This window comes from Panicum virgatum, chromosome 3N, assembly GCF_016808335.1.
Source record: "Panicum virgatum strain AP13 chromosome 3N, P.virgatum_v5, whole genome shotgun sequence".
Lineage (NCBI taxonomy): Eukaryota > Viridiplantae > Streptophyta > Magnoliopsida > Poales > Poaceae > Panicum > Panicum virgatum.
This window is the reverse complement of record NC_053147.1, coordinates 47508615-47516882: the sequence shown is the minus strand read 5'-3', so window position 1 is coordinate 47516882 and position 8268 is coordinate 47508615. Positions and strand designations below refer to the sequence as shown.

The 8268-nt window shown below is 45.7% G+C and overlaps 1 pseudogene; it reads right to left on the bottom strand.

The window, feature by feature from the left end:
- Positions 1–1340: 1340 nt before the first annotated feature.
- On the bottom strand, positions 1341–5127 carry LOC120667844 (annotated as a pseudogene).
- Positions 5128–8268: the final 3141 nt, after the last annotated feature.

Sequence of the window (8268 nt, the reverse complement as noted above, 5' to 3'; positions counted from 1 at the left end):
TCATATCTAAATATGCTGGATCTAGAAAAAATCACTAACATGCTACTTGTGCTACTGAAAAATAGTTTTCAGGCTATGAAGCTAACATCTCAAGGTATCTTTACTGTGTGATACATAAGTGTTTTCATCCTAAAAAGGATTGAAAACGATTGCCCTGTTCGGATGGCTGGACTAGGCTGGCTGATCAGCCCAGCCACAGCTGGCGCAGCACCAGCCCGCGGCAACCGCAACGCGATCCTCCGTTTCTCATTCGTGAATTCTGCATCTCCGCCGTCCTGCCAGCGGTAACAGTAAATTTCACCTGCTACAGTCATTCCAGCCAGCCATTTTCAGCTCAGCCGAACGGGCTGAATATGATGGTGAGATGCAAAGCAAGACTAGTAGCACAAGGGGTTTATGCAATGCCAAGGCATTGATTTTCAATGCAAATTATTCTCCTAAATAATTGTTACAAATTTCTGATACTATCTTTTGATTGGCAGTACAAAACATCTATTTTGCAGTTGATAGTTGATAGATGTAGTGATTGCATATATTTATATGATCACTTGGTTTGGCATATCTGTGAAGCTTCGGGAAGGAGTTCACATACCCAACCCTCATACATAAAATCGCAATATATATTGTGTATTGCTTAAGTCAATATATGGCTTAAAGCAGTTAAGTCGAATTTGGTACAATCGACTTTGTGTGTATTTCTTAAATTTAAAGAATACAAGATTAATTACACGTGGGTGTTCATTTTGATGTCCTTGATTGGAATTCACAGTCTCATATGGTGATCAATAATCTTGACACCATTAGTAATGAACACACATTGATAGTGCATGGTAATCTAAAGATGGAGTTTAAGATAGAAGATACAGACTTAACCGATTTTCTTTTTGTGTTTATGACCTAAGCATCCTCCCTCAAGACTTTGTACAAAGCTATCTATATCTATATCATATTGAGTGATTCAATATGGAGATACCCTATGATTGTTCTACCTCTAGAAAAGAGAAATATTATTTTATGCCATAGTGATTGAGATGAGACAATAGAACATATGGTTCATTATCTCCGTGCTATTGAGGCGCTAATATATCTTGCAAAAGTTCCCTATCAGATATTATTTTTGCAAAGATTTGCTATCTAGTAGCAGCGCTACTCCAACCAAATATTGGTAGATTGGAGTTAAGAGTATCTTTTGATATCTCAAATAACACATGTGATCTTGGTATAATCCATGATCCAATTATGTGGATATAATGATTCTAGTTATCTCTAAGATCCCAAAATTCAGGTCATTGGAAGGCTTAATGTACATATAGAAAAGACCATTTATTCCGGACACGGCATCATTGAGGAGGAGAGTTGATGGAGTTCGATCTGGACCTCTCGATGATCTGAAGTTCTTTTTGGTACATAGCCTGACAGGAGTGGAACCCCTCCACAGCTAGCGACACAATTTCTTCATCTGGGTAACAAGTGCTGATCCGATGACAGATCCACCGATGGATCGATTGACGGATTAAAAATTTCGTAAGATCAATCATCTGATGCTAAACGATCATCATCTAGGGTGACACTCAATGATTTTACCGGCATGCCGATTTCAGCATCTGGAAGCCCTGCTTCTTGAAGTGTTCTATGTGCCACCTGTGCTCCAGTCGGTCCAGGTTGGAGTGGAACGGAAATTTGAGCACGTGTTCCACCTGGAAAATGAAACACTCCACACACATGAAACACACCGCCACTACAGATCGATCAATCAACAAGGGGTCCTGATGACTCCTGACCACAGAGATTCAGTATGTAGCAGCGGCTACCTTGGCGTGGTCAACATGTCTTTATATCTTGCCAGAGCGCAGCTGTTGCTTCAGGAGCTCGGACGACCAGGAGCCGATGCTTTCCAGGATTAGCTCGTCGTCTGTGATCTGGGTGTGCGAGGCTTGCAGAAGCTCCAACAAGGCCTCGGTGTCGTTGAGATGCCCCTGGATCGAGCTGTTGAAGCTGGACTCACTGCTGAACTGGGATAACCCATCTGCACGATGCTCTGCTTTCAGCTTGCAGGCAAATTTGATCCGGATGCGGGGAATTTTAACAAGAACCAAGGAGAATGAGGAGGCCCTCGCTTACCGGATGAGACGTCGTACCCGTGCAGACGCAGGAGGCGGAACGCCATTGCGCATGTTGTCATGTCCAGCATCATCTCCTCGTCATTGACAAGCCAGGACCTGGAAATCTAACCGTAAGACCTTGATCATAAACCACCGGACCTGACCTGACAAATGATCAGGTCCGCTGATAATCAAGTCAAGCTACAAGCCTGAAGCTGTGATGTACAGTAAACGAAGCTTTATGTCGCCACCTGTATGTCATGTCGAGTGTGGTGTTTATCTCGGGCAAGAAGCTCCTTGAGATGCCCATCTTCTCGAGAGTGTCCACCATGCAAAGCCGGGAGTAGACGCTTCGAGGATAAACGGTGGGCTTTGCAGCAAGTGATAACCGTCGCCATGTATATACGTTAGATTGTTAGAAACTTAGAAATCTGATCTTCCTTAGGAAGTGGAAGCGGAAAAGTTAAATAATGTCAACCCTCAACTAGCACAATAGTTCGATTTTCAACCTTCACCTACAAAACCGGATATCAAATGCCATTGAACAATCGAAACCAGACAAATTTAGCCCTTTGAGTGGTTTTCAAGGTGGTTTTATGTTAAAAAAAATTAAAAATCTAGTTAGAACAAAAAAAGCAAAACTAATTCATCTTAAATGAGGAAAATATGAAAGTGCCAAAAATATGAAAGTGGTGCCAATTTTTTAAAAAAATTATAATCTATCTGTTGCTACTCATTTAGAATCTTGTTTATTCAACATAATAGACATAACTATAAGAAAAAATACTAGGAACATAAAATTGGATTTAAATAATTGACAAGTAAGAGTTCTAATAGATGGGTTACATTTTTCAAAAAATGCTGGCACATATTTTGTATTTTTTTAATTTAAAATAATTGAATAACTTATGAGTTTTTAACTTTAAACTTGAATATTTTCATAAATTTGTTTCATCTCAGCCGATTGATATTTTGCTTATCCGTCAATCGGAGCTTTTAAACATCGCAACGGAAATCGAAGCATCGGAAGTAGAAGAGCCAGACTGACGCATGTGGGCTTGTTTTGTTTTTTTGGTTATTGTGCGACGGATTTGGGTCTGCCTGTGGGCTTGTGTTATCTGCTCGCCCATTTAACTCCTACACCCTCTCAAAAAAAAAAAAAAAAAACTCCTACACGGTGTTTCTCCATTTCTCCCTACCCTACCTAACCGAACAGCTCCTCCCAGATCTACCAGAGAGGTGATTTTTAAGGTGAAACCTGGTGATTGACTGATAACGAATTATCAATCATTTGACAAGTAGACACTTATTTTAAACTTTTATATAATGAAAACCCACCTTGAAACTATATATCAAGATTATTTCAAATTTGCTCCATTTCAACAGTTCGGTGATCCTCGTTATCTAATTTTATAGTTGAAGATCGAAAATCATACTTTTATGTAAATTGTGTAAACCGGACTTTTCCGGGACTCATTTAATTTGCACCTGAGCTGTCGAACTTGGCGACGACGGTGTCCAAGTAGTCGAGCGCTCGGTCGTTGTTACTGTGGATCGCCGCGGCGGCCGTCGTGGCCGGCGAGTTGAAGAAGGACCCATTCTTCCTCTGGTACGCCGCCGCCGCCTTGTCCCAGTCCACTAAGTCCCCCAAACCTTCTGCTACGTAGGCCATGAAAGGTTGGCTACCTCCAGAAACAGCCATGTTGTTGTGTTGACCGGCGAGGAGTTAGTTCCGGTGCACGCATAGCGATAAGGAACTGAGGAAAAGGCTGACGAACCCTCTAAGGGCACTTCCAATGGTGCATTCATAGTAGGAGTAGTTTCTATGTGTATTAATTAGGCTGTTATATTAATATTTTGCTGATGTGTCAAGTGATTAATTGAAGAGAGAAGAAAAAAAGAAGGAAACCGTTTCCTGAAGAAGAAACGGAGTCCTCACGTGAAACGAGGCACTAGGAAACAGTGAAAAGCCCGTTGGGAAGACCCAGGTCGTGTCTTCCTCTCCTACTCCGGATCAGTTGCACCATCGTTGGTAGATGCTTAACTGTCCCTGTATGGTTTTTGCATAGAGGATCCGGAGATTAGAGAGGGGGCCCATGATGAATGATTGGTCTATTTTTTACGAGGACACTGGGAGCAAATCTTACATTGAGATGAATAGTTTCTTGGTACAATATCCTAGGGAGTAGAAACTACTCATAGTTTCTTGCATTGAGAGTGCCCTAATGAGCTCGCTGTCGCGCAGCCACAGGACGGCGTCGACGTCAGCTTGGCGGACCAGGGGGATCTCCAGCCCCATGCTGATGGCGTGCGCGAGCATGCCGGGGAAGATGACGCTGAACCCGGCCGGCGCTTCGCAGCTGCCGTCCGTCACGCAGGACCAGTTGCGCCCGATGAATCGGAGCCCTGCAACGGCGACGGCAGCGAGCATGAGACTCCGGCCGAAGCGTGTTAAGACGACAACGACCCGGCAGCCGGCGGGAAACGGATACCTCTCGCGACGGCGTCGCCGCCGACGCCCCACGTCGTGAGCGCGAGCACGCACGCCAGCGTGGACGAGAGCGCGTCCTTGCGCAGCGAGGGGTCGCCGGCCCCCCACGACCCGTCGTCCCGTCGCTGGCTCCGCAGGATCCAGTCCAGGCACCCCGGGTACCGCGGCGCCGGAGGGGACCCCGCCGGCGCCGGCACCATCGCGATCCACGCCGTGTCGTACGCCGAGGGCGGCGGCGCCTCGCCGCCCAGGAGCCGCTCTCTGATCGCCGTCGCCCTGTCCTCCTGCGCATGCTTATTGTGACGCCGCTCCAGCGCTCCCGCGGCGCGCGGCCGCAGCGACAGCTGAGGCTCGCGGCGACAGTGGTGGCTCTGCGGCGGCGGCGCCCGCGGGACTACCGATCGAGGTCGAGGAGCAGCGGGGCGCCGCTGCCCAAACAGCGCGAGATGAGGCGAGGTGGCAAGGCTCAACAGCGTCATGGCCGCCACGCACAGCTCCCGCTAAAAGTTTTCCAGACTTAGCAGCAGAGACCGTACCGACTCTTCGGGGGGGGGGGGGGGGGGGGGGTGGAGACGAGGATGCTTTGGTTTATACAGCCGAGATGACGGTGGGACACGACAATAAAAATGCGAAAGATGACGGGCAGGATACATGGTAGCTCTTACTGTCTCAACTAATCATGTGATTTTGTACAACGATCAGTTGACATGCTCGGCTAGGGGGAGTGCATGCATGTCTCCCTCCTGCCACTGCCAACCCCCCTTTGCCTACGCTACGCGCGCCACTGGGCTCTAATATAAGCTAAGTGGTCGTTTGTTGATTTTTCAGCGGCCGCTAATTCGAATTAAATGCAACTTAGGAGGTCAGCCGTCCTTGACGCCACCATTGGGCTCTAAGCTATTAGGGCGCACCTCCAACCCACATACATCTGTTGTATGCAAGTTTTGGAAATAAGCAACACAAACACCTTCTCTGACCCACAGACAGCTGCTATATATTTATTTGGTTGTTTAATGCTTGGATACAGGAAGATATTATTATAACTATTAGAAACATAAGGTGTTTTTTTACTATTGATTTGTTGATAAACCATTTAAGTTCAACCATTTTCTCAGTATGAATGAATATTTCTAAATGTGAGTCTGCATATTTCTAAGTTTGTTACCTTACGGATACTAAAGTTTGAGTAAATGGTTCACCTATTTCTATCATTAATTTTTTTCTTAAAATTAATGTGAAATTTAATTCCTCAATACTTAAATGCAAACATATTTCTATCATTACTTTTGCTCTGAAAGTAATGTAGCTCCGAGTGTTTCTCTGAAAAATTTTATGATTGTAGTTTCAATAGATATTTGGCCAATAGTTCCCATCCCAAACATTGCATGCTGATAATTGTTTGGCGGCATGCTTTCTTTAGGTTATGGATAAGATGCATCAAGGAACAAACTATTAGAAAAGGTTGGTAGATGATGAGATGCTCCGAAAAAAGCCACTGCAAAGAGATTGAAAATTTGAAGATGACAACTTTGGTACAGATGCAAATTTCACTGCAAAGAGATTGAAAATTTGAAGATGACAACTTTGAGGGGTTGATCCATTACTTTTTTTTGTTACCTTCTAATTTATGATGAAATGCCTACTGCATATTGCATATTGTCTGGTATCTAATGAAAATTGGTGTTGTAACTTGTAATTCTGAAAATGGGTTGAAAAATACATTTTGTTCGTCAAGTTTTGTTGCATTGTATATAAAATCTCAAATCTATTAGTGTTAGAGTGCACAGCGGAATCCGGCCCGGCCTGCTATACCCACGAGACGGCGCCTTATCAGACCTCAGGTTAACCAGAGCCCAACCAACCAAGGCCTTAGGTCTAACTCAACCCAAAAGACTAGTTTAATGGGTGAGGACTACCCCACCTTATATGTTGTGCTCTCCCACCATCAATTTTTGATGCGGGACTAAATCTAACAATTGGTTCGGCGATGTGCCTACATTCTCGAGGCATGACCATGGGCACTCCTCCCATAAATAGCAGCTACACCGTCATCCAGGCACCACCGCGGCAACGCCTCCGTCCACACCAACCGCCAAGTCGTCTCACGGTTACAAAGTAGTGCCCTCATATTTATGGGCCCTAGGGATACAAAGTATGACTCAAACTCTATCCCTAACCTACCATATTATAACTCAACTCCAATCGTAACCGAACTGTATACATATTCGACATATATCCAACAAACTCCACCTTGGTGAATATGCACGCCACCTTGAAGTTGTCCATGCTCGAACCTCCGTGTACCAGACTTGAGTTGTCTCCCTTTGATGCTCACTTAGAACAGCCCAATGAGGCCGATCCTGCCGCCTTCTCGGCCTTCGGACAGAACACCGCCACTATTGCAGTGCCATCCATGACTCCACCTTCAACAACGCTTCCCATCAGCTTGTATTGGTGTGCACTTGATTTCTCACCAACCATGACTGCGACAAAAGAATTGAAATGAGAAAATGAAAAGATGATAAATGAGAGGATATGAAAGGGTCCATGTGGTTGGTGGCTGGCTATTCGCTGCTATAGCCAGCGCTGCTAGCTATAGGATAACAGAGGAAGCAGGAGAATGCGTTCGCCGCTACCGAAAGCAGTGCTCGCGCGATGTATAAGAATTTGGTGCAGGAGGCAGCGAACGGGCCACGGGCCGTCTTTGCTCAGCTTGCTTGTTGCTACCTTGTTCTGCTATGACCCGAACTGACCGCTCTTCCCCTTCTCCTTACAAACGTGTAAAAAATAGCGGGATAAAATATTTGGCGGAAATCCTTCCAAAAAGTTAAAAGAATTATAGCGAAAGCTATAGTGAAAGCTAAATAATTTAGCGGAATGATAAAATAACCAATAATTACATACAAAATAAGAAGCATAATAGGTCTAACACTCTAAAATAGATTCAACACGTCTCTTGACTGCCCACTTATGCTCGTGCTGCTTTGTCTATGGTCCACCCTACTTATATTGATTCTTTATTTCTTTTAACTACATTTTTAGTGGATATAGCAGACATTTATTACCACTAAATCATATAAAAACCTCTTTAGCTGACATAGCAGACAAATATTGTATAGCTTAGCGGTAGATCTCCTAAAAACTAATAGCGGGCTATTTTGTACATTGGTCGTGATCGATCGCGGTGATGAGGTAGAAGACGGACCGAGGGAGAGGAGTTTGATAAGGTCCATCTCGGAGGGTAAGAAGTAGTCATGGCAAGCCAATACGAGAGGTTAGACTGCTCGCACTGGGTACTTAGATGGCATGCGCTATCCGGTCCTCCAGTACCTATTTGCCGTAAAATTGGCCGCACCGGCGTACTCGAAGCCATACGCTAAAAAAGCGTCTGGCTTCTCTTCCACAAAATGGAGCGGACTTGCTGAGCAATCTATTCCCGTGGGGCCGTCTTGGTCGTTGCTGGCCCGTGCTTGCCGGAAGTCATTGCCGCGCCCGATGCAGCCTAGCCGCTGGCGCCCGAGGGGGCCTTGCCGGCGAGGAGGGAAGCAGCCCGCACGGCGAGAGGGAAGGAGCCTGGTCGCCCGCGCATAGCCCCGCCATGCGCGCTGCCCCTACCTCCGCCACTCATGTCGTGCGCCGCTACAGCCGGCCGCCATGTGACGCACCTCCGCGATG